This window comes from Ictidomys tridecemlineatus, chromosome 2 (genome assembly GCF_052094955.1).
Source record: "Ictidomys tridecemlineatus isolate mIctTri1 chromosome 2, mIctTri1.hap1, whole genome shotgun sequence".
Lineage (NCBI taxonomy): Eukaryota > Metazoa > Chordata > Mammalia > Rodentia > Sciuridae > Ictidomys > Ictidomys tridecemlineatus.
In genome coordinates, this window is record NC_135478.1 from 67,612,685 (window position 1) to 67,639,601 (window position 26,917).

General features: G+C 50.1%; 1 long non-coding RNA gene across 2 annotated transcripts in view; it reads right to left on the reverse strand.

Moving 5' to 3' along the window:
- The window catches only part of LOC144375125 (uncharacterized), a 72,104-nt gene that overhangs the window by 14,459 nt on the left and 30,728 nt on the right, over nt 1-26,917 (reverse strand). The window contains exon 5 of one of the 2 annotated variants that reach the window (XR_013434561.1): nt 22,931-22,999. This is a non-coding gene — a long non-coding RNA (uncharacterized LOC144375125). Of the gene's footprint in view, nt 1-22,930; nt 23,000-25,526 lie in introns of those variants that run through there. The other variant, XR_013434562.1, reaches the window with a different exon arrangement.

Consider the following 26,917-nt stretch of genomic DNA (forward strand, 5'->3'; position numbering starts at 1 on the left):
GCAGGACATAAAACCAGTTCATAAAACCAGCACTGTTCCTCTTTTCTACAGTTTAGATGGTCATCTTCCAAGAATAACAATGAAAGCAACATAAGGTAGCTCAATAGTTATTATAGTTCTCTATTTTAAATGCAGTCTGTTAAGTACCTCACTAACAGATCCTTGGAAAACTCAAGTTCAGGTATGATAGCCACATATTTTGAGGCCTAAATTGTATAACAACCTATTTTTCAAAGCAGTGATGTAGAATACATACATGGGAGTCTGCATGGAGAATATAAAGATGGACACAAATTACAAGAATTTTCCATATATACTTAATACAATTCAAGCAAAGGAGATACAATTAAACTGGAAGACATGAGGTTTTGGGTCACTGCACAGGTATATATTATTACAAGAATAGTTTATCAGGATTTTCCATATTCCTTTGGCCCAATCCAAAACCAAATTTTGATCAGTGCATATTAATTATACAGAATAACAAGTTTCATTGTGGTATATTCACACATGTATATTCATAATTACCCTTTCTCACCCACTCTCCCTTCAATTCTCCCCCCATGATGCCCTTTTTCTTAAAAGTCTCGCTTCTACTTTATCTTTTTTCCCTCTAGATCACACATGACAATACATGTGATATTTATCTGAGTCTAGCTTATTCTTTATACCATGTTTTTCTCCAGTTCTATCCATTTGCCTACAGATCACGATTTCATTTTTCTCTATAGTTGAATAATACTCCATTGTGTATATAGTCTCCATTTTCTTTATCATTCATCCATTAACAGGCACCTAGGCTGATAGCACATAAGAGTTAATGTGATATGTGCTGCAATAAACATAGGTATGCAGGTATCCTTCAGGTATACACCCAGGAGTAGTACAGTTAGATCATATGATATTTCTATTTTTAGGTTTTGAGGAAACTCCCCACTGATTACCACAGTGGCTGTACTAGTTTACACTCCCATCAACAGTGTATAAGTGTTCCTCTTCTAATAGGTCCATACCAGCATTTATTTTTTGTTTGTTTTTGTGTTTGTATTGGGGATTGAACACAGGGGCACTTTACCGTTGAGCTACATCCTCTATCCTTTTTATTTATTTTGAGACAAAGACTCAGTAAGTTGCTGAGGCTTGCCTCAAATTTGTGATCCTTCTGCCTTAGCCTCTCAAGTCACTGAGATTACAGGCATATGCTACAGTGTCCCGCTATTTTTTATATTCTCGATGCTAGCCATTCTGACTGGGGTAAGATGGAATCTTTTTTTTTTTAGTTGTATATAGACACAATATCTTTATTTATTTATTTTTATGTATTTTTTTAAAGTCCTTTGGGGTAACTCACAGAACTTGATAGATTTATGACAAAACTTTTACAAAAATAGGAAATCCAAAGAATCCTAGGAAGTAAAAAATAAAAGGAAAATTAACTGTGATGAAAGCAAATACATACTAGATTTTAAAACATGCTAGAACAGCCCCTTCCCAAAAACTTACCAAAAACAAACATTATTTTTAAAAAAAAACCTACAACATCAAGAGAGAATTTTAAAAAAGACAAATGTCAAGTGATAAACTACCTATTTTTGGAAGGTAGAAAACAGATTCAGAAAAAGTCATTAAACTGGGCTTGGAGGCTCAGTTTACCAGAAAGGCTAAAATATAGTTGCAATTTCAAGCATTGTGAGACATGTCTCAAAATAAAATGTAAAAAAGGTTGGGCATGTAGCTCAATGGGAGACTCCCCTGGGTTTCAATTCCCAGAAATACAAAATAAAAAAATTAAATATTTATTTCTTTAGTTTTTAGGTGGACACAGTATCTTTATTTCACATTTATGTGGTGCTGAGAACCAAACCCAGTGCCTCACACACTCTAGGCGAGTGCACTACCAATTGAGCCACATCCCCAGCCCCAGGAAAATTTTGAAAAAGGTCACTAACTCAGCAGCTCAGAAATCCAAGGGAGTTCCTAAAAGAAGCTAGTATATTTTCTCCAAAGTGTCTTAAAAGCTTAGAAGTCAGAAATATGAAATGCATAGATGAATCATGTATTTACAAGACTTAAAACTTTTATATGAAAGTATGTAAAGTAGTCTGATCTCCAAGGAACCTGCCTCTCCTTGCAATGTCTCTAGGAGACATCAGACTTTGGTCTCTGAAGAAACTGAAAGGAACAAGCTCCAACTTAACAGAGTCAGGTATGGTATAGAACAAGAATGAGGCACCTCACCAAGAAATAAGTAAATAAAAGGTTTTTGAGGGTGAGACCTAGAACCTACTATCCATATAGGTTCCAATAATACCTATTAGCTAAACTCCTTCTCCCAAGGAAAGTAATTGGAAAATAATTTTTCTGGAAAAGTGAATAAATCCGAAGAGGGGGCACTTAAACATGACTGACGTTGAGGGCTCTCCCCACAAGAAAGCCGATTCACCTAAATAACACTGTCCAAGAGTGAAGGCTGGAACATCCTTTAGGGAAGAGTTCATGTCAATCCACCAAAACTACAAATAGAGAGCTTTGTGTAACATTCTTAGTGTCATGCTTACCAACCCTGAGCATGCTGCTCCAGAGGGCCTCTGCCTACAGAGGGTGCTTTTTTCTAATTAACACAAAGGTGCTGAACGGGTGGGTGGGGCCCTGGCTCCTCTTCCCACTCCCATCCCCACCAAGAGGCCCCGGAGGAGGAAGGGGACTGGAGATGATGCACTCTGCGAGCCTGTCCCAGCTGAGAGCCTGGGTTTGTGAGCTGCATGTGACACAGATCTGGTGAGTGGAGCCAGCTTGGGACAGAGGCTGTTCCAGGTGTGCAGAGGGACTGTGTGTGAGGATCAGTGACAGGAAATGAAAATTGGGGATGGTCCTTGGGGGAATTGGCTACAGATGATGTCAGAGAGGAGGTGGCCTCCTGGAGAGCAAGGGACTCAGATGGCTTCAGAATGGCATCTTTGGAGGGGGGCAGGAGGTGTGAGAAGGAGGAGCTCTGTCCACTGTCCCCCAAAGACCACCTTTAGGCCCCACTCAGACCACCTGGCTCTTTGCCCCTAGCCACCTCCTAGCTCTGCTGGCACCTGGGGAGGTGCATTCCTGTGGCTTTGGTGAGGGCCAAGCTTCAGTACCCAAGTCTGTCCTCTTCTGGCCTTCTCTGGAGCCTCTCAGTCCTCAGTGAGGACAATCTGAGGGTCAGCCAGGATCACACACTCAACGACAGGAACTTCACAGGTTAAGGGCAAAGCTGAGGCCAGAATCTAAGACTCAGCCTCCCTGGCTTGCCTTCTCCTGGCTTGGCCATGCTGGGTCCAGTCCGAGTGGGTGGGAGGAATGGCTGGTGGATATACAGAATAGGGCCTGGGATCCCTAGAGCGTAAGGCAGAGCCCTCCAGGGTGACCAGAGAAGGGGCAGCTGGGACTGTTCTGGCATGTGGAGCAAGACAGAACATGGGCATGATGCCTATCAGAGGAACAGGTCAGATGTCACTTGAATATCCTCTGCCTTGGCTTCCTGGAGCTTATCCAGAGCTCAACACCTGACTTAGGGGGAAGGGAAACAGGCAGGAGGGGGACCTAGGATGGGCAGGAATCCCCCTCCACAGCCAGTCCTCCCAGCCTGCCTCCCTGCCCCCACCGACAAGCCCTCACCCTGATGCCAATCATGGCCTGGGGCCTGGCTGAGAGAATATCTGTGAACCTTTACTCCTTGACCCTCTTTTCAAGTTGACTGTCCTACCGAGACCCAGGTGTGAGCATGTGTCCACTTGGCTTCTCCCATCGACCAAACACGTTGCCTGCTCCTGTAGAGCCATGCTCAGGGCTCTTAGTTTTGTAGAGGTGTCCAAAAAACTGAGAGAAACCATGTCTGTATGGTGACATTGGAGTCCAAGAAGTCATGGGAGCAGATAAGATGTCAGGGCTTGGCCTCAGGGAAGGCCTCGCAGAGGAGGTGATATGTGAACTAGGCTTGAACAATCAGTCAGGTGTAGATGACAGAGGATAGAAACGGGTTCCCTTCAGCCCTGGGAAAGCTGGAATGTGCTTTGCTGTTCTAGTGATTCTTTACAACTTTGGGATCCTGGGGCCAGAAGGAGGCACTTGCCAGACCAGGCACATGAGCGAGGCTGCACTTGAACACAGACCTGGGTTCTCTACCACCTCGGGCAGTGACGGGACCTAAGACAGGACCATCAGCCGTGTCGCACCTGACTTCCCTATCCCTTTATCAGTCGTGGGCCAAGACCACCTGATGTGACCTCAAGTTCCACACTGCACAGACTCCCAAGTCTTCCTTGGTTTTCTTTTTTGTTTTTGTTTGTACTAGAGATTGAACCCAGGGGCACTTAAACCCTGAACCACACCCCAGGGCCCTTTTTGTATTTTATTGAGAGATAGAGTTTCAGTGAGTTGCTTAGGACCTTGTTAAATGTTGAGGTTGGGTTTTAACTTACAATCCTCCTGCCTCAGCCTCCGGAGCTGCTAGTACCATAGGCATGCGTCACCGTGCCTGGCCCCAGGTCTTCTTTGGTCTTCATTGTGAACCTTATCTCTGCCCATTGCTCCAATCTGTTCCAAACCCTGGACCCCACTCTCTAACTACAGGAATTCCATAGATGGAAGGCCCTTTCCATCTTCACTTTTGCTTCAAATGCAGCTTGAAGATCACCTTCCTTTGGTGACTTCTCACCTCCTGAGCTGTTCCAGGACTTACTATAACCTTCCTGGATTATTCCTGTTGTAGGGACTCCAATGGCATCCAGTCCCGGTTTTCTGAGCATGCCTCCCTAGGCTCAGCCAGGGCCACTGTGGAGAGCAGTCAAGGTTGCAAACTGCACAAGGTTAATGGCCAAGGGTGAGGGGGGGCTCCCTTCCCTGATACCCAGCTTGAGCCCAGCAGGAGAGCAGGAGCCCTGGCCTCCAAACTGAGCTTCCCCACTGACCTGCTGAGTGACCTTGCTCTTCTCATCTTTCTCTGGGCCTCAGTCTCCTAAGCTGTGAAATGGGCTCCAAGCACTTTGCCTTCCAAATCACCTGCATGTGTATGACTCAGGGCCAGGATGTGCTATTGGCTGTGCTCCATGGGAGGCCCCCATGTTTCTCACCGGTTGGGTCTGGCAGGGCCCTTGGGAGAAGTCAGGGCTTTCCAGGGCTGTGCCAGGTGCTCTGCATTGGGCATTGAGTGGGAATTCTTCCTGCTAAGGAAAAGCAGGTGGGGAAATCTTAGGTTATAAAGCTGTCTTCTTCCTCCTTATGGAGCTTCTCATATAATGTTGTCATTTATTGAACACAATAATTTTTTATCGAGTATCTTCTATGTGTCAGGCATTTTTGAAGAAACTAAAGAACAAGCAGTGAGCAAAATGCAAGAATTCTTGCCTTCATAGGACTGAGATAATAGGGGATAGATACATAGGAAACAGGTCACGTTCCTTAATAAACCAGTTCATCTGAGTGTGGGGTGCATACTTGTAACCCCAGTGACTCAGGAGGCTGAAACCAAAGGATCACAAACTGGAGGCTAGCCTCAGCAAGTTAGTAAGGTCCTAAGCAATTGAGTGAGACCTTGTCTCAATAAATAAATAAATAGGCTGGTGATGTGGCTCAGTGGTGAAGTATCCCTGGGTTCAGAGTAAGGGTTGATGGCAGGAAGCAAGGCCAGGCGTCTCTGGGTCATGCCAGGTTCTCTCCTCCCAGGTATTGCCCTCAGAGGGGAGCCCCTCTGCCCTTCCCCCACAAAAGCCCCTGTGCCCACACTAGGCCAGCCAATCTCTGTGTCTGGGTCCTGGAAGGAAAGATGGCCACATTCAGAACTGGGAACATGCTCCTCCCTTGCCCACAGTGCTCTACCTGTGTGGAAGAGAGATGCTGCCCTGTGAGGTGGCTCTGAGTGGGCCCCATGTCTGTCCCGTGCTCTTTACTCATGTTCCTGGTCACAGAGGGACTGAGCTGCTAGGGCCCCTGATGCCTGAGAGACATGGTGGGAAGACTGTGAATGAGGGGTCAGATCAGCCAACTCTAACTCCTGCCTGCCACTCACTCCCCAGCACACAGGGGGCAGGAGATGGATCACTGTTCACATTGGTTGTCAGAAAAAGGGTGAATGCAAGGATGTAGGAGAGATGACTTTGCAAATGGCAACTCTTCCAGACATGAGCGTCTATTAGAGTCTGTCCTTGCATTTTCCCAGGTTCTTTCTTGAAGTGGGACTGGAGTAATTCTCTGTGGACTGAGTTCTTACTTTATGCAGCAGCCTCCTGGCTCCTTGGCCCACAGCACCTGGGTTCCCGATGCAGCTGAAGTGCAGACAGTCCAAAGCAGGGGGGTTTGCTCTGCAGACTTGACCCTTTCTTTGGATCTGCCATTTGCCTGGTTGTATGTCCTGGGCCACAAGTCCATTGGCTTTCTGAAGCTCAGGGAATATAGAGCCATTTTGTCCTCCATCAAGGTTTAATTGGGACAATTATTCTCAGGGCCAGATTCAGGAAGGATCTGGCACAGCAGGAAGGGGACTTCCCAAGAAGAGCCAGGCCTGGTGCCACCAGCCAACCATCCATTCTGTCGTGGCTCAGCATGGCCCCCAGACATGGGTCAAAATCCCTGAAAGTGTCACTGGAGCATGTTCCAGATATCCATGCTCACTCCAGGGAGAGGCAAGATGAGGGTCATTCTCAGCCCTCACAGGGAGCACAAAGAGCAAGGGAGGGCAACTTGGAGAGGAGGCCAGATCCAGAGCTCAAGAGAGAAGAAGCCCCAGCCACTGAGAGACAGAAAAGTCAAGAAATGGGTGGTGGGTGTGGGGAGAAAAAGTGGCATGAGGTGTACAGACAAGCAGAGACTGGGGGAGTTGGGAGACTGATCGAGGGATCAAGGCAAGAGAAGGATCTGGAAGAATGTCATGTACTAATATGTGTGAGACAGAGAGATGGAGAGATGGGAACTCTGTGAGTCATTTGTCCCATGGGGAGTGAGCATGAGTGTGAATGTTCCCATAAACCAAAGGCTGAGCTCAGCACAGCTCTGCTCACCTGTAACCCCAGTGACTTGGGAGGTGGAGGCAGGTGGATCAAGAGTTCAAGTCCAGCTTCCAGACAGTGTCAAAATGAGAAAATAAAAGGGCAGGGGATGTAGCTTAGTGGCAAAGTGTCCCTGGGTTCCATTTCTTAGAAAAGACAAAACAAAACAAAAGACAACAGAGTTAGAAAGCCATGATGGGGATTCCTTTTGCCTGCCTCTCAGTGCAGGCCCGGAGCCTGGGTTCTGGGAAGCAGGCTTAGGCTGCGCAGGGTGGGGCCAGGTGGTGTGAGGAGTTAGATGTGGCATGTTGAACACTCCAACATGTCAGACTCCCTGGTCAAGAGAAGCCCCTGGGACATGGGGCTTCATTCTCTTTCACTGCATCCCACCACTGCAGTGAAAGATGGAGAGGGTGCTGGAAGGAAAACAGAGGTGGAAAGTGGAAGAGGGTGGAGCTTGGCACAGGTAGTGGACTCTGCAGGGTCAATTGCAGAGGTCCCTACCTCTCTGACTGCAGGCTTTTTTGCAGGAAATGGGGCAATGGAGATGGAACTCATGGGTGCTTTACCACCAGACTACATCCTTAATTCTTTTTTTTTGAAACAGTAAGTTGATAATGGTTGCACTAAAATGCTGAGGCTGGCCTCAAACTTGTGATCCTCCTGTCTCAGCCTCCTGAATGCCTGATTACAAGCTCGTGTCAGAGAGCCAGGTTCTGCCTGCAAGCTTTTTCAAGGTTGCTGGAAAGGGGTTGGGATCTGCAGCCAGTAAACCTGCTGCCCCTCTGGACAAGCTGAGGCTTCTTCTAGGCTTAGGGCTTAGCTTCTGTGGGGCACGGTTTCACCCCCTGATTGACCACTTGTCCTAGCCGAACTGACGTCAGTCACCAGGATCAGGGAAGATGTTTAGAGTTGGTGGTGATTGGCAGAGTGGGCCAAGTGGGAGAAGCCGACAGCTAAATCCCAGCCCTGTTGTCCTGCTGCCAAGGAGGCCTGGAGGATACCCCAGCAGCTGTCCCTGAGTGCTCCTGACCAGGACAGAGGATCCAACACTCTTACTTTCCAGGTTCATGAACGGAGGCTACAGAGAGATCCCAGCCACACTCTCCTCATTGTCTTCATTTGGCAGGAGAAGGTCGTTCTGGTTGGCCAGGGGCACCACTCAGAGCATGCCTGTCCCCCAGAGGCTTTGTTTCTAGAAGGTGCTGGTTCCTTCCCTGTGGTTCTCCATTTCCCCTAAGGATCTGAAAGAAAAGTTGGTTCTGTAGCAAAGACCAAGACATATGATAGTACAGTTCCCAGCACGCAGGTGCAAACACTGCGTCTCAGGGCCCGGGGTGACTTGTGCACAGTCACACAGCCAGTGAGAGCTACAGTTGGGACAGAACCTCTGTTTGTGTTGCTCCAAATCAGCCAGTTTTCTTCGTTGGTTGCTTTCTTTTGTTTCTTCATTTTCTTTTTTTGAGGGACAGAGGAAATGATAAAAGCAATGCACACTTTCTATAGAGATTAGAAAACCACACACAAGAAAATAGAACCTAGAGTCCTACTAACCAGGGAAAGCCTTTGGTGACTTTGTTTTCTTTTTATTGGTCTGGGTACTCAAGAGTGCACTACCATTAAGCTAAATCCCCAGACCTTTTCATGTTGAGACAGGACTGTGCCAAGTTGCCCATATTGGCCTTGGATTTGTGCTCCTGCTGCCTCTGGGGCAGCTGTAATAACAGGCATGTACCAATGCACCCAGCTTAACTTATTTTTTCTTTTTGGTACTGGGGATGGAACCCAGGGGCACTCAATTACTGAGCCCATCTCCAGCCCTATTTTGTATTTTATTTAGAGACAGGGTCTCACTGATGTTGCTGAGGCTGGCTTTGAACTTGTGATCCTCCTGCCTCAGCCTCCTGAGCTGCTGGGATGACAGGCATGTGTCACTGCGCCTGGCTAAAATCTTCCATCTTGGAGGCCTGAAACTCTATACCCACTGCACAGCAGCTCTGCATGCTCCCTCTCTGCCAGTCCCTGCAGCCATCCTGTTCTCTGATTCTATGAATCTGACTATTTCACATTCCTCATGTGAGTGGGATCCTGCAGATTTTGTACTGTGTGTGGCTTCTGACACTATGTCCTACAGGTTTACCCATGTTGGAGCATGTGACAGGATCTCCATCTATTTTAAAGTTGGATGATATAATGTTGTATTGTGAATGTGTGTATTAGAGAGAGAGAGAGAAATCTCCAGAAGCAGGCTTGCTGGATCACCTGGTAATTGTATTTTTGTTTGTGGAACCTCCATGCTGTTTCTGGGTGACTGCAACCTTGGACGCTCCCAGCCACAGCACACGAGCCTTCCCTTTCTCCCCGTCCTCCCCAGCACTGGCCATCTTTTGCTCATTTTGATGGTGACCCTCGGAACAGGTGCAGGGCGGTATCTGATGGTGGTTTTCAAATATGTTTCTCTTGCCATAGACCTGCAGGCCATTCGTTTCTTTTCTTTTGGACACCCCCTTTTGTACCCTGGTGTTCCCATATGCCATCCACCACAAACATTTCTCCACATATTTTTTGCTCTGTGGCCAGGCACAGTGGTGCATGCTGGTGATCCCTGCAGCAGCTTAGGATGCTGAGGCAGGAGGACTGCAAGTTTGAGACCAGCCTCAGCACCTTAGAGAGACTCTTTGTCTAAACAAAATATTTTTAAAAGGTGGAGCTGTGTATAGCTTAGTGCTTAAGCACCCCTGGATACCCAAAAAAAAAAACCAAAACAAAACAAAAAACTAATACTGGTTCTATACAACCCTTTCCAGGAAATAGAAGAGGAAAGAACATTTCCCAATTCATTTTTTGGAACTAAAACCCTGATTCTAAGCTCAGACATGCACAAAAAAATACCCTGAAAAATAAAGAACAAAAATGCTGCCAGACACAGTGGTGCACACTTTTAATCCCAGCGGCTCAGGAGGCTGAGGCAGGAGGACTGCAGGTTTGAAGCCAGCCTCAGCAACTCAGTAAGGCTATAAGCAACCTAGTGAGACCCTGTCTCTAAATAACATTTAAAAAGGGCTGGGGATGTGGCTCAGTGGCTGAGTGCTCCTGGGTTTGATTCCCAGTACAAAAAAAAAAAAAAAAACATTTCTTTTTGCCCCTTCCTTCACCCTGAAGGCAAGGATGTGAACTTGGAGAGCCTAGAATCCCTGAGATGCCTCTGTCAGTTCCAGCACAGTGACAGTGGTGTCAGGCTGCCAGGGGGAGAGGTGGGGATCAATCCAAGGCAGTCTCTGTAGCACTCAAGCTGGGAGAATCAACCTTGGTGGCAGACAATCCGACGTTCAAGTCCAGATTTTGCCACTTGCAGGCTGCCAAGCTGTGGGCCACTGAGTCTGCCTGTGACCCCCTGGTTTCTCCACCTATAAGACAGAGACAGTGGTGACCTCCGGTTCCTGGCCCTTGTGTGTGGCCTTGCTTTAGCTGGTGCATGCCACAACCTCGCCCACAGGGAGGCCCTGTGGAAGTCAGCTGTTCTCACTGTGAGAATGGCTCGGCCTGGCCAGTGCCCACAGCTCTCTCGCCTCCTTTTCTTCACTCCTGCTGTTGTCATGGATGCGGTCTTTGAGGCCTGGTGTTCTCGAGATCTCCATGAACAGAGGCAGGAGGGGGGTAGGTGCTGTGGACGAGGTGATTTCTGCCTGTCTCCCCAATCTGGGTGTTGAAACCTTCACCTCCAATATCATGAGGACATTGTCACCCTCCTAAGAAGGGACCCCACACTAAGGAGCTGGCTTCCTCTCTGACATTGTCCATGCAAGGATACAATAAGAAGGCCATCTCCAGACCAGGAGGCAGGTTCTCAGCACACTGGGGCTGTCAGCTCCATGATCCTGGAGTCCCCAGCTTCCAGAACTGGAAGACATCAGTCCATTGATGGGAGAGAGCCATGGGCAGAAATGGAGGTGTGAGGCACACAGGGACCACCAGCTCCTCCTTCTCCTTGTGGGTCAGCCTTGCCTCCAGCAGCCCGTGTCCCTGGGGTAGAGGCTCATCTAGGCTGTCATCCAGCTGGGACGTGGTGGGGCCTCTGGCCAGAGAAGGGCTAGGCTGAGCTACACTGCTCTAGAGAGCCATGCTGTGGGTCTGGGTCCCATCCATCAACACCCCGGGGAATGCAAGCATTGGACTGTGGCACCTGTAGGGAAAGTTACAGGAAAGGAAGAGGCCGGGGCCCCTGAGGCTGGGATCAAGCAGAACTGAGTTGGCCTCGCCCCATTTCAGAACCAGTTGCTGAATTTAGCTTTATAATGATAGAGGCAACATCTCGTAAGGGATTACTGCCAGCTCTGCTCCCACATTATAGATGACAAAACTAAGCTCAGAGATGGCAAAACACTTCCCTAAGGTCACACAGCTAGTCAGTATCCACAAAGCTGCAGACAACCATCACAGTACTTCCAGGCAACAGGGATATCATCTTTGAGCTCAGCTCTCCGAAGATCTTTCTGTTGTAACTGTGCCAAGGTCAGTCTTTGAAACTGGCCCTCCTCTGGCTTGCAAGAAGAACTTAAACATGGGAGAGTGATTGGAATGTGTTGAATCTAATTCTTCCCATTGTACAGTTAGAGACACTGAGGCCAGGAGAGGAGAAAGGATACGTGTACATTGACCATCACTTCCATGTCACCAGGTAGGGCGCAAAGGTGAGTACTGGTCTAGCTTCTATGGAGATCACAGGTAGAACTAAAAGGTACATGGGATATAGGTCAGGTAAGAGGATGAACTTCCCTGCAAGTCTCTATGATCATACAACCTTAGCATGTCCCCGCAGAAAGGAACCAGAGGAAGATTCTAAGCCATAGGTTTGAAAACAAGTTGCAGTCACTGCATAACTTGAACCCTATGCAGGGAACCCCACTCCAGCATCATTATCAAATAGCCTGTCATGCACAGAAACTTAGAGCTATGGCTCTGAGTCCATGTCCCACAGGAAGCACTGATTAGCCCCTTTGGGTATCCTTCCTAAGTGCACTATGCCCTTTAGTTGATCCCCTTGGGTCTCCCCGCTGCTGACCTGCCAGCTCTCTGAGAAAAACTCTCCCGCTGTCTTTAGCGTCTCCCTCTAGTCCCTGCATCTCCACATCCATTGCCAGAGTCTGCATGGACCATGGGTGGCCGGCCAGCGGGCAGGGGACAGGGAGGGCACAGGCAGAGCCATGGCCAGGGTTTTGGCAGCTGTGGCCATCTGGAGACACAGATGGCTCCCCCTGCAGTCTGGTACTGTGCCCGGGGAACTGCCCTTTGTCTTTAGGCAATAAGATACACTAAGGCGGGACATGTCAGTCCACACAGCCGCCACCTCTGGGGCCAGCGGACTCCTGCAGTCCCTGCACGTGGTGCTGGGAATTGTGACATGAACAGTGCAAGCAGGAGGCTGTTCATTCCTCATCAAGTTCATTCAATGGCTTTCCCTTCGCCCCCCCCCCGCCCCGGGGCATCAAACCTAGGACTCCTGAGCACATGGGGCAAGTGTTCTACAGCTGAGCCACACCTCTTGCCCTAGGTGACCATTTTGCATCACTCCTTCTTGAGGCCCAAGAGTTCCTGGGCCCCTTTCTCTGGGTCACATTCCAAGCAGAGAAGGAGACTAAATTGGACAAACTGAGCACCTAGTATGTGCCAGGTTTTAGATCAGGTGCTTCTCTTCTATGTTTCTCTTTCATCCTCAAACCCATGAGGCAGGTGTGACGGTCCCCTTTTACAGATGAATGACCCAAAGCCTACAGGGGTTGGACAGTATTGTCTAAGGGCACTTGGAGCACACAGCTGTCCCCAAGCCTTCCCCCACCTCCACCGCCCCCACCAAGCAGGAAGACCCAGCAACCTGCATGGGGGAAAGGGGAGTAGGAGGAACAGGCTAGGAAGATGCAGAGAGCTGACCCCAGCCCCGAAACGGCCAGCTCGGCCTCCTGCCCGGAGGGGGATGGCTCTGGAGGGACCTTGTGGGAACAGAGAGAAATTCATTAGCATATGTGCATGTCCCCAAGTGATTAAAGATCAATACTCTGGGCTCCATCAGCAGGGGTTTGTGTTTATTATCGGACTTGGCCCAAGGCCCCCAAGTCCCACCTCTCCACACTTCTTTCCCCTCCTTCTGAGATGCTCGGGCCCACTCCATCTGCCTCCTCCTAGGCCTCTCTTCAATCCACACAGCCTAGGCCAGTTCCCAGGACAGACACACTGGGGATGGAAGTGGTGGGGAAGGACAAGTGGCAGGGTGCCGGGATTACCTCCTGAACAGCAGGCTCATTTGCTAACCTGAGCTTTGTTCACTTCAGGGACAAAAGAGGACTTCATTTCCACTTTGGGAGAGGCCAGAAGGAAAGAGAGTGTGGTACTACAGCAGGAAAGATAAAGGATGGATAATAAGAGAAACTTCCAGTTGCCATCTAACTTTGATTCCTGGCCTGGGGTACACGTCCTTCTTGGCTGTGGGAAAAGGGCTGAAATGGAAATGACACAGGCTGGGCCTGTAGCCAATGGGACCTTCCCCATAGAATATGCCACTTAAAAGTGTCATTAAACCCTCAGGACTCTTAAAGTGGAGAATAAGGAAACTAGGAACACCCTTTGAAGTGATATGGAGAGTTCCCAAGAGACAGCCTTGTCTTTCTCGCTTCCCCTGCCTTGGGATGGAGACAGGTGGCTCCTGCCATGCCCCCTCCCACCAGTTTCTTCTCTGTCTTCCAGCCCAGCCCTACCCACCCTGGGGCCTTGAGCCAACAAGTCCACGTTAATTCAGGGGCTTCTCTGGCTCCATCTGCCTTGGTTGGATTCTGCCCGTTGAGTGGTTTTGGGGGAAGAAAATAAAGCAGTAGGGACCATGGTCTTCCACCTCCAATCGGCAACTTCAACCTTGGGCTGGGAACATTCCTGGGTTCCATTCTCTCCAGACGAGTAGATTGGAAATTAGGTGCACTGCTACTCCCACCATCTTGGGAGCCAAAGGAGAAATGTCACCCCAACCTCTCCTCGCCTAGCTCTGATGTTACTTCCCCATCCATGGGGCTTCAGGCTCTTCAGTCCAGGAGACTTAGCTACCTGCCTCGGTGGTGAGTCCCACATTCTGGAAGTCTTTTTTGATGTCTGACCTGAAGCCTTCTTGCTGCAACCAGCTCATTTTTTTCTCCTCATTCTGTCTACAGAAGTGTCAGAGGGAGACTTCTTGTTGAAGGTCACCTGTGAATGGAACTGAGAAGACTGGGAAGCATAGGCTGGACTAGGAAGCCTAAAGAAACTCAAGAGTCAGACTGGGGCTGTCGCTCAGTGGTAAAGCACTTGCCTAGCACGTGTGACGCAGTGAGTTCTGTCTTCAGGACCACATAACAATAAATAAAATAAAAGGATCGTGTCCATCTACAACTAAAAATAAAAGTTTAAAAAAATGAAGAGCAGAGTCTGCTAGTGTGGGAGCCTCTCCTTAGCTTAGTGACTTTGAACAATGCTACGCCTATGGTCCCCGGCATTGGCTCCCAGTTCAGCATGCTGTCCCTCAACAGTCTCTCCTGCTACCATTAGTCCTGCCTGTTAGTCAATTATTCAGTCAAGGGCTGTGTGCTCCTCCCAACCCGTGGCACTACTGGGGGTAGGGTTGGCACTGTCAAGGAGGGGACCCATGCGGCCAGGCTGTACCCTTCAGGGGCTCCTAGCCTTGCGGTCCTTGCTGGCCTCACCTCTTCCTCCACCCAGGCTGGGGGGTAGGGGAAAGAGGTGCTTCCAGTGCATCAGAATTGGGTCATTAAAATCACTCCTCTACCCCTGACAGATGACCTCCAAGGTCCATTCCAGTCCTGTGATTCCAGGATCCCAGCTGGGGGATCCAGTTAACCCTTGTGATGCTTGGCTGGCGACACGGGCTATAGAGTGGGAAGGGGTGGGGTGGACGAGGCCTGAGGAAGACCACTCTCAGCACACACCAGCACACACTGTCCCCTTTCTCCCGTCCCTCCCTTCTGCACCAGGCCCTGCCAGGGTGCTGTCCTGGGAATTCAAGTGCCAGTGGAAGGAAGGACAGCACTATCAGTGGTTGTGGGTCAAGGCCAGCTCTGGCCATGTGTGGGCTGGACCAGGCCTTTGGATCAGGCTCAGGCAGAGGGTGTCCCCAAAGCTTTGAAGAACAGAGATAGGAGGAGGTGGGGGCTTTGGAAGGAAAAGAGAGAGCAAGACCCCTGGCCAGTAAATGAGCCATCCAGGGGCCTGGCATCTTGGACCATGTGTCACCACCCATGCAGTGCGAGTGCCAGGTGGCTTTCTCCTGGTGGAACATTTGGCCAGTTCTCCAAGGGCATGACATTGGGCAAGATTTGGACTCTGCTCAGGATGCTGATGGAGCTATCCATGTGCCAATGGTCAGAGGTGAGGTGGGCCCCAGAGACGGCCATAAACAGGCATCTTATTGGCCACTTAGAACCTTCTGAGTGTCTCCTTTGGCTCCCATCATGCCTACATCAAGAACAAATGATGTGCCATCATTGAAAGGAGTTTTCTACATAAAAGTCCAGATTTATAACTTTGAAAATAAACTCTAACAATCCAGTAATCCTGGGCTCACACTCACAAGGCCATAGACAGCTGGGGCTGAGTGGCAGCTGTCTGGGCCAGGGCACATACTCTCAGCTTCTCCATGGCCTTCACCTGCCTCAGTTGGCTCTTCCTGGGGTGAATGGAAAGATCAAGGCCCACAGAGAAAGGAGGGCCCTCCCTGGAGATTACCCAGAGTTAGGGACAACATTCCCCCTTCACCTTCCTCCCCAGAGCTTGGCCAGAGGCTCTGAGGCCCCTCTGCCACCACTGTCCCCCTCTGCTCTGGAGGACCAGCAGCCTCTGTGGCCAGGCTTTGCTGGCTGCCTTCCTGCATAGCCCCCTCAGCCACCCGGGCCCCAGCCCAGGCCCAGGCCCCCTTCGGGTGGAAGCAGAGGCACTGCAGGGCCTCCACAGCCCGACCTCCTCTCTCACAGCTTGGAACAAGAATGTCATGAAGTGCAGAGGGTGCTGCTGCCAGCCCTTGGGAGCCTGACCACAGAGCTGGGGCTTCCTTCTGCAAACAGCCCTGACTGGCCAAGCTGGGCGGCCCTGTGTCTGTGAGCCCAAGGGGCACTGTGGCCACCCATCCTGGCCCCCCAGGCCTCTCTTGCTGCCTCTGATTTCCTTGGCCCCTTCTTTCCTGTGGCCACCCCAGTCTTGTTTCTCTGTCTCTCTTCTATCTGCTGCTCCTCCTTCTCTCTCTCAGCCAGGCTTGCTTTCTGCCTCTTTCTGTCTTGGTTTGGCCGTCCTCTCTGGCATGGCCCTTGCTCTTCTCAGGGTCCTGCCTGCTGGCTGGGTCTGTCTGCTGCAGCGCCATCTTGCTGACCCACAGGGGTGCCTGCCCGGCGTCTGTCTCTTGGTCTCCATCTCTGAGCTGCACCGTTTCTCTCCAGCTCTGCTGTCCCTCGGTCTTCTGCACTGTGGGCCTCTGAGTCACCCGTCTCTCCCTCACTCCAGCTCTCTGGCCTCCCTCAGTCTGTGCTCCTGAGGCCCCCACAAGGAGGGCTTCTGGGAGGTTAGCTGTGCTGGATCAACATGGCCCCAGCAGCAGGATAGGAGGGATTCTGTTGACGGAGCTTTCCTCTGGGGCTGAGGAGGGGCAGTGTGAGCCAGCACCCAGGGGCCCAAGGAGACGGCAGTGACCTTTCCATGCCTGTGTCCCTTGCCCCAGCCAGCTCAGGGAATGTCCCCAACTGAAGAAAAGAAACTGCCTCCAAGGGGCTGCTCCCTACCATTTCTTCCTCACCACTGATGCCCCCCCCCAGAATAGATACAGTGCATACACTCCGCCAGCACCTTCAGTCCAGCACCAACAGGACGGAGTTCAGGGGTGTGTGGCTCCTGGCCTGGCCTGCCTTGGCCTCGATGGCAGGGGCTCTGGGGACAGGAAACCATCCAGGGGCCCCTGAAGCAGACCATGGGCTATAAAGAGCTCATGGCAGCTGGCCCTCCTCCCCCAGATGACACCCTGCTCCTCACCACTCTTCTAGATTGAAAGGCTCTGCTCCTGAGGAGGAAAAGTGTGTTGACTTCCCCTCTCACCTATCTCTGAGGCCTGATCCTACTGTGGGTCAGCAGGTGCCTGAGCCACACTGAAATCCTTCCTGCTGAGGTTCAGGTGAACAGGGTGTGTGTGTGTGTGTGTGTGTGTGTGTGTGTGTGTGTGATGGGGGTGAGTCCATGTGCCTAGACAGTGTGGAAAAGCAATGGTCAGTGTGTGGGTGTGCAGCAGGGACACAGGGAACTCCTAGGAGAGACGATGGGTCCTGTGCACAGGGACTGAAGGGACAAGGCCTAGAATGGCAGGAACACCTGTGGATGCAGATGCAGAGAGAGGAAGAGGATGGAGAAGAAGATGCCCAGTGACATAAGGCCAGGAAGTTTCCTGAAGAAGAATCAGGGAGATTTGTGGGGGGAGTCTTCTACACAGCAAAACACTGTAGGAGTCATGTGGGTGGGAGGGAGTCTTCAGAGACACACAGTGGAGCCTACTATTTGCATGACCAGTGTGTCCCAGTTTGCCAGAGACTGTCCAGATTGGAGAACTGAAACCCCTCAGGCCCCAGTGACCTAGGATGACTGAGTCGCCCAAATCCCTGCCCACCCTGCCCACCAGGCAGTGCACCCTAATGACAGCTCCTTTCCACCTCCACACAGCCCTGGGCCACGGCTCACAGTAGGCAGGCCCCGTTTGACAGAAAAGACCATGTGAGGACCTGGCTCTAACGTCATGTGGAGAGTGGCCGGTGTGAAGTCAAGGTCTGTGGTCTGTCTGCCTTGGACTTTTTATCATAGTCTTGGAGACCTTCAGGGACAAACTTAGGAACCTCCCTCCTCCCCCCCCACACACATCCCAACCTCAGCAGTTTCCAAGTCCTTCCATGAGGCACTGTCATCTGGACCCACTGCCCACGTTCCCCTGGGCTGGGGCTGGGAAGGGGGTTGGGCTGGGACAAGGGGAGCCTGGGTCCCCTTCAGCCTGAGGCCTACAGGGCTTCACTGTGGACTCCACCTGTTGATTTTTTGGCTTCTCCCCCAGCTGCGGCAGGACCCGTTGCTGGGGAAGGGGTGAGTGTAGGAGGGGAAACTGGGGGGAGTTCTGAGGGGGGTGTCTCCAGGGTCTTGCTGGTTCCTGTGCTCCAGGTGGTGGGTTTGGGGAGGGCTGGCCAACCTCTGAGAGCTAACTGAGGGCTGGCCCCTGGAGTCCCACGCTGTTGATCAGTGCCTCCGGTGTGCTGGGGTGTGAGGAAGGGGCTACAGAGCCAATAAACAGAGCCTGTGAGCACAGGAAGCCATCACAGAGCACCTGGCCTAGGCTGCTGAGGGGCCTGGAGTGGGGGCAGGCTGAGGCCAGCCTAGGAGGCCAGCTAGGGGTGGCCTGGGGCAAGGCCAGCAGAGCACGGGGACTAGGCTCTAAGCTGTTGAGAGTCTGGGGAGGCCATAGCAGGTGTCCCCTGCTTGGGGACAAATCCCTTCTCCTTTGAAGCAACTCCAAGTAAGGGACAACCTTGGTGAACTTGGGATACTGGTTTCCTGTCAGGAGGCCTTGGTCCTATGTCTACCATGGCATTCATGAGCTTTGGGGATTATCTGTTCTGCCCTCTGAGTCTTAGTGTGGCCAACTATATAATGAGATGATTGGAATAAACAATCCTGAACAATTCTTCCAGAGTTTATAGTCCATAATACCATAACGTTGCTGAGAGCTAAGGATTGTTTTTTGGCTACGGAGGATTTCTTGAGTGTTAGTTGGATGTATTCTCTGGCTTGACTCGCAGCATCAATAGAGGGAATTATTTATCTATTTATTGACTTATGTATTGATTGGCAGTGGGGGTTTAATCCAGGGTTGCTCCACCACTGAGCTACATCCCCATCCCTTTTTATTTTTTCATTTTGAGATAGGGTCTCACTGTAGAGCCTTGATAAATTGATGAGACTGGCCTCAAACTTTCGATCCTCCTGTCTCAGCCTCCTGAGATGCTGGGATTATAGGCATGGGACTCTACCTGCCTATAGGTATAGGACACAGGCTCTCTCCTTAAAGAATAATGTTATCTTAAAAAAATACTATGTATTAGGCCAGGCACAGTGGTGCATATCTGTAATCCCAGCTGCTCAGAAGACTGAGGCAGAAGGATCCCAAGTTCAAGACTGGCCTGGGCAAAGCAGTGAGACTGTGGTGGTACAGTGCTTGTCTAGCATGTATAAGGCCCTTGGTTCCATCCACAGAATGGAAAAAGAAGCCATTAGCTACACAATAACTATTTACATGGGCTAGAAGTTTCACTGATGTGGTCTCATTGGGGAATTTTCTTCCAAATTCTATAAAATGAGTATGATTATTATTGCTATTCTAGAGACAAAGAAACTGTCACTAACGGGTGTTGAGTGACTTGCCTAGGTGTGCTGGTTGAGGAAGCGGAAACCACAATTGTACCTACCTCAACCAGACTCCAAATGCAGCACTGTGAATCATGACTCCAAATGGCTTCTCTGGCAGATGAGGAAGCAGTAACTATCCACATTCGCTATGGTGGACTTTCCCACTCAGTAGCTCTGTTCAGCTTTACAATAGGCCTGTGCACCTGCCAAGATGATCCCCACTTTCCAGATGCGGACACTGAGGAGCAGCAAGTGAAAAGCCCAGCTGTCCTCTCCCTATGTCTCCTGTGCATCAGGTTACTGCTATATTCCCTCCACCCCACCTTGCCCACGTGGCTCACACAGAAAGCCAGCAGCACTCCTAAAGTACCTGGGAAGTGCTTGTCTTGTCACCTACCCCCTAGGCTACAGGTGGCCCAGAGCATTTCATGCTTCACTCTGGACTGAGGGTCCATAGTCTTCCCTTTTCTTCCTACCCCAGGGGTTTATTGAGCATCTACTATATTCCAGGCATTGTGGTGGTGTTTCCGTGAGTTATTACCTTAAGTTCCACAGTCACTCTGTGATGTCATTCAGACCTTAATTTTGTGGATGAGAGACCTGAGGCTCAGGAGCTTCTGTGGATCCCCTAAGTCTCCTGGCCTCCTTCTCTCCCAGGCCCTAGGGCAGGAGCTAAAGAGCCCTTGGGGGCCTATTCTTATAGCTCTGTCCCCTTCAGAGGACTCATTCCAGGAAGTGACTGGCCACAGTCAGATCTTCCTTTCAGCTCCTGGAAGTGAGTCCGGGGTGAGCGGTCTCACAGTGACCTCTGTCCCTGTCTCTATCACCCACAGCTCCCGTTCCCCACTCTCCTGGAGCTGGGCTCAGGTCTCGGGTGGAGGGCTCTTTGGGACACTGATCTTCAAATGCTCATGTGCCACCAGGGCCTCACCTCATAGGTACTGTTCTAAGCTCTTGACCCAAATTACCTGATTTCCTATTCTGTGTAACACAGCAAAGCAGATGCTGTTATTATCATCATTAACATTTTCCAGATAAGGAAGTTGAGAGGCAGCCAGGTTCTCTGGATTGCCAGAGGCCACACAGCCAGCAAGTGGTAGAAGCAGGATTCACACAGCGAGGGAGCCTGCTGCGCACAGGCCCTGGGCCTCGTCCAGTCACATTTGTACTCATAGTTAAAGGTCCTTAAGAGCCATCCTCAAGGAGTGTGCCCTTGACTGGAGGCAAGAGGAAGTGATTGAGGGGCTTACCTAGGAGGGACATAGTCTACTTTGCTTGTGACATCAATCCATCTGGCTACAGGAAGAAGGGGGCCTTGGAGGTACCAATGAGAAGCAGGAACGCTGGTGGGAAGACTGGGGCTGCTGCAGTCTCTGGGAGGAAGCCTGGTTCAAGGCAGTGATGATGGCGGTGGACATACAGGGCAGAGATGGAGACATTGTGGCCATGACAGCAAGGTCCCTGGTGTTCCTCACACTGCCCTAGAGGAAAGGAGCATCCACCCTCAAGAACAGGAACCCTCTGCTCAATTATGTGCCTAGAGGGACATGCTTTTCCAGTTGGCACTAGGCACCTTGTGGGCCAGCTTGGTGGTTTGACTGGACAGCCAACTGACACAGAGGACAGTCGCCTAGGAGGGCCTAGGGAAGGGAGGGTCCCAATGTGGACCTCCTCTCCTCCTTCCTGCTCCCCACTGTTTCCTGGTGTCCCACCAAAGTGAGTCACCAGGGATGCAACAGTGTCCCCATGTGACAATAGGGGACATGCAACAGACCTAAAGGTGTGGGGAAAGAGAAGTCTAGAAGGTTGGACAAGATACTCTCCCCAGTGGCTATAGCTGGGTATTGGTAAAGTGGAGGAAGAGAAGTAGATTTTGGCCTTATGCCCTGAGGCATTCTGTGGGCATTCTTACAAAGAATGTGTCTCATTGAAAGAAAAATAGAAATGTTTTGAAAAGGAATAAACCTCTCTCTTTGGTGGGGAGTGTGGATTTCAGTTAAGATTTCAGACAGCAAATTGAGGGGCTGGGATAATGGATGAGTGACATTTCCACCCCCTCTCATGAAAAAGGCCAAGGCCATGTTCTCAGGCTGGCTATCTCCACAGCTCAGCTTCCTAATTGACCTGAGCCCTGGGAGGTGACCAAACTCAGCTTCCCTGGGCTCCTCAATTTACCCTGATCCCATCAGCCTCCTGGAGCCAAGCAGAGTGTGCACAAAAGGTATCTCGAGGTGTAGGCCTTTGCTGAGGCTCTGAGAATCAGTGACAAGTTGAATGGTATGATAAGTTAATTGAAGCTATCCCTTATGTATGTGATACTAGGGCAGAGGAAGAGGAAATTACATGGGACTAGGAAATTACATGGGACACCTTGACCTCCTTGAAGAAACAGGCCAGTTGCTCCCTGTGCCTGCCTCAGTTTCCCCATCTAAGGAGGCCAGAAGACATGGTCTCTTTAGGCAGTGCCAGCACTAACATTCCAGGAGTCTCTGATTAAAATTGTCCCCTGTGTATTAATCTTCTTGTCAAGTTTTAATTAATGGCTGATGGAGTCAGAGCAGGCACCAGCTGCCACTCCCCTGCTGGGAGGCAGGGGACACCCACAGGATGCTTGACCTGATTATCACCCCTATGTGGCCTTTATCCCCATACCCCCACCTCTCCACCTCAGACCTCTCCTCAAAGCTCAATGTTTTTTTCTACTATGCTATATCACCTAGGGTTTGAGGGATTGTGTGTGTGTGTGTGTGCGCGCACTTGGTTTGTGGAAAAGGGTATAACCTACATCTCAACTCAAGCTACTAACTAGTTCTATGATCTTTTTTTATAACTTAACTTCCCTGAGCTTTAATTTCCTCTCCCATCAAATGGGAAGAGCATTTGGCCTCAAGTAAATAAAATAAAAGGCTTACATAATAAGCTCATTAACTATCCCACAGAAGTCCTCCATGAGGGTGTTTCAATAGTTGGTTTATTCAGAACCCAGGAGGCCAGTTACCTCCATCATTCTGTTCTTGACTTCTGTGCTCAAGCCTGTCTCCTCATACTCATAAGGTGGCTAATCCGCTCCCAGGATGGCACTCTCATTCAATAAGACCCCAAGAGAGGAAGAAGTCATGGATTTGCTTTGGGTCACTTTTTCAGAACAAAGCGACCTTGCCCAGTACATTCCAGCAGCTTTCTGTTAATGCCTCTCACTGTACAGAATTGTCACATGCCAAACTGAAGCCAACCACGTGGCAAAGAAGTTACAATTATCATGGCTGACTGAGATCAGTACTCTCAATCCTGGCTACCCATTAGAATTTCCTGGTATGCTTTTAAAAACAATACCAGTGCTCAGACTGCTCTCCTGGACCAATTTAATCTCTGGAAATAAGGCCCAATTACTACTATTTTAAAAACCTTTGCAAGTGAGTCAAATATGCAGCCAGGGGAATGAACCACTGGCTGAGACTTACCAAGATCAAGCCCCCATAGTGCAGCCTCCCACATGCTGGCTGCTCAGAAGTGGATGAACAGATTGGGGTCTGAAAGGGAAGAGGAAGTGGTGATGAATGGTTAGCTAGTCCATATCCACACAGCTCATGCTCCCATGTTATCACCAGAAGTAGGGTTGAAATTTGTGGAAATAGGTATCCTCCAGAGGTATCTCTTCCCAGGACTGGCCCTGCCTTTGGAATGGAAGACTCTGGCTACCCTAAGCAGTTATTTCTAAATTTGGCCACATGTCATATTCTCCTGACATGCTTGTTAAAGTCATGGTCCCTGGGCTAGGGTGTGGTTCAGTGGTAGAGCACTTGCCTAGCATGCATGAGGCTCAGGGTTCCATCCCCAGAACTCCCAATGAAACAAAAAAATATTAGTTCTTTCTGGCCTACCTATCATAGTGCCCCAAAACACACACACACACACACACACACACACACACACACACACACACACACACACAAATTGTTTAAGTGGGTCTTAGGCAGCCGACACATAGTGATGTTTTGAATTCACTGCTTCACAAATGTCCCTAATGGCCTTGAAATGGCCCTGGAACTCCATCATCAGGTCTGCTTTCCTAAGTCAGCATTTCTATTACCAACTCCCTGCCCCCAATTAACTCACCATATTCTTGATTTTTAAGGAAAGATAGTTGGAAAGATGCTGTGCCTCTCTTGCCTTTAGTTCTTTTTCTTAAAACGAGGGTAATAATGGTTGCTTCATTTGTAATTGCAAAGGGCCCATGAAACAGCGGAAAGTAGTTTGTCACCAGAACATGCAAAGGGCAGGTGAGAAAATACCTGTGTACTGGGAGACTGGAGGTCCATACTCCAGTTTTGTCTCCAGGTCACCTGGGGTCAGACCTGTCTGTTCTCCCAACCCCTAATCCCCTATGGAAATTTTACTGACTCATGAAGGGCTTGGTCTGTGGGTGGAGTCTTCTCTTTTGTGACATTCTTAGTAACAAGAAGCCCCTCTTCTGCAGAAATCTCTTGGCACTTTAGCAAGTCGCCTTGCCCTGATGGGTAGGACAGAAGTCATCCGGGTTTCACAAGAAAGGGCAGAGGGGAAAGGCTGGACTGGGGAGTTATTCTCAGGGGAGAAAGGCTGGGGAGGTGGTGGGGTCCAGGATGAGGGCTATTTCCAAAGACCCACGTCCCACACCTCGGGATTTCTGCTAAGAGTCTGCAGGACTCTTAGCTTCATCCACTGGCATTCCCAATGACCCTGCTCCAGAGGAAGAGTTTTTTCTCCTTGTCTCCATGTGATCTATTGAACACCTACTATGTGCCAAGTTTTTGAGGGGTTCACTAGGTCTATGGATCCCAGCCATAGCCCCCAGGCACTGCAACCCCCCTCAAGTCCCTGGATCTCCCATTTTCCCACTTCTCTTTGCTCCACATCTGGCTCTGGGTCAAATGTGGATCTCTTTTCAGCCTGAGAACATCCATCTGTAGAGCCAGAGCCGGAGCCAGAGGCGGTCCAACAAGGAGCTCATCCACCAGCTGAGTTCAGGCAGGGGCTGGAAAAGACCACAGGATGTCAGACCACCCAGGATGCCGAATGAAGAGAGGAGCTTCTGGATCTTCTGGCCAGGAGGTTGGTTCTGGCCCAAACATCCAAGGAGTGGGAGGATCCAAGATGGAGCATGAGGACCCCTGAGTCTAGTTTTCAGAGGACCAATAACGCTTTGTGTGACCTCAAACATTCCCTGCGTCTCTCTGGGCCTCAGTTTCCTCATCTGTAGCATGAATAAGTTGAATTCAAATGCCAGAGTCATGGAATCTCAGGGTCGAAAGTACCTTTCGAGGTCATCTAGCTGCAGCCTCCACCCAGGGGTCAGTGGAGCTCTGCTGGCTCACCTCTACTGATGGGAGGCTCCTTCCTTCCACTGGCATTCGGAGATCAGTCATTCCAAGTGGTCTTCCTGTGGCTTCCACCAACAGGTTCAAACTAGTTCTGTCTCCTGTGGCTACACATGGCCTGTGCCCTGTGACAGCCCTTCAGATGGCTCCATCCCAAGTTGACTCTATTCCAAGCCAAATGGTCCCTTCTGCCCAGACTGTTCTCACAGAGACTGCTCTGTGGTCCCTCACTGGTTGAGGCCTATCACTGGACAAAGTTTCCCAGGTATGGTCTTGGCAAGGACTCAGGGGGCCAGAACATCACCTTGCTCCTTCCAGACACAATAGGTCTTACAGCTTGTCACCTTTTAGTTTCTAGTTGTAGTTGGACACAATACCTTTATTTTTATTTATTTACTTTTATGTGGTGCTGAGATTGGACCCAGTGCCTCACACGTGCTAGGCGAGTGCTCTACCGCTGAGCCACAACCCCAGCCCCAGCTTGTCACCTTTTGGGGGGGTCTCTTTGGGGTTCTCTTCTAGCTTAATAGTTCCACAGAGAATGGTTTTTTGATTTCGGTCTGTTATCCCAGTGCCTGGTTTAGGTATTTGTTCAGACCTGTATTTGGAACGTAAGTAACTCCTGGTTCAAACCCTGGTACTGTAAAGTTCTGGCGATACGTCGGAGAGGGAGACCACCCAAGAGACTGACTCCATGCAATTGGCAAAAGGGGGTATTTATTGGGGATCCATTCCAGCGCGCTGGGGCTCCGTGCTCACTCAAGAAGGGAGAGCAGCCCAGAGCCCAGAGCAGAGTTCAAGCGGAGCTTAAGTACACTTTTCGGAGAGGGTGGGGGGCTTTGCATACATCAGAACAAATCATCATGAGGCGCGGGAAAATTGAACAACAACCCTGAGTCACGATTAGTGTATACATTGGCGGGTACAATCAGGGCAGGAGTGATTGTGCTCCTAGGTGGGGTACACATTCAAACTGATTGGTTTGGACCCTGAATATCTACGTGACAAACTGCACAGGGTCTTGAATGCTTACGTGAGGAGTTGCACAGGACCCCAGTCCATAAATCACTAAATGGCCGGTGGGGCCTTGTCCTAACTGCCTCAGGAATTTAACCCATGCTTTGCAGTTTTAGAAGCAGGTTTACAAGCCTGGTTCTTTACACTTTAACTCAGGATCTGCGGCTTAGAATCAGCTTGGAAATTTTACCTTTACAGTTCAACAACCACAATAACAACAAAAAGACACCTATGAGAGATGGAGACCTGTGGGTGCATGTGTGAGCACACGTGTACATGTGCATATGCTTGCCCCCAGAGGCAGCCTGAACTGCATGTGTGTACTGGGCCATGGAAGGCCCCAGACTACCCAGATACATCCAGGCAGGTCCAATACCTGCATTCCTGCTATATTTGTCACACAGTGAGGACCTGGAATAGGGGCCTGGTAACACTGGTGCTCATCAGTTCCCAAGTCCTGAAGAGGCTGGTATCTATATGTGCAGCCTAGGGACCCAGAGTGTTCCTTGCAATTCTATGTGAGACTTGCCCATGTTGTTTATGTCTTGAAGAGGTGGCTGTGTCCCATCTGTTGGCAGGAGTGACATGGAGATGTGTCTGAAGCTGTAGGGAATGACTGTGCCCATCAATCAGCAGGCGTGTTCCTGGCTGGGAAGAGGAGGTAGGATGGAGGTGGAGCCCTGTCCCTTGATAGGGGTATTCCCAGCTATCTGTATTGTGGGTGTGGGAAGCTGCTCTGGCAGGTGACTGGGGGATCCTGTCCATGCCTGCTGTGATGTGGCTCATTGATGTGTGTCTGTGTATGTGTGTTCTTGTGCCACTTAGCTGTCATCAGCCCCAGTCACAAGGGAAGTCAGCCTTGCCAGAACTCAAGGTCATAAGTAGGACACTTCAATTATTTCTATGTCATCGGTCTGGGTCCCAGTGGAGAGGACAGACACAGGCTTCAGGGCTGGCTGTAGAGAGTGTGTGCCAGAGAAGAATAGGGCAGATGGAGGGGAGAAGAGGGAGGGCCATCTTGAGCAGAGGGAGCCAATCGAGGCTGTCCAGGCACACAGTCACAGATGGGGCATT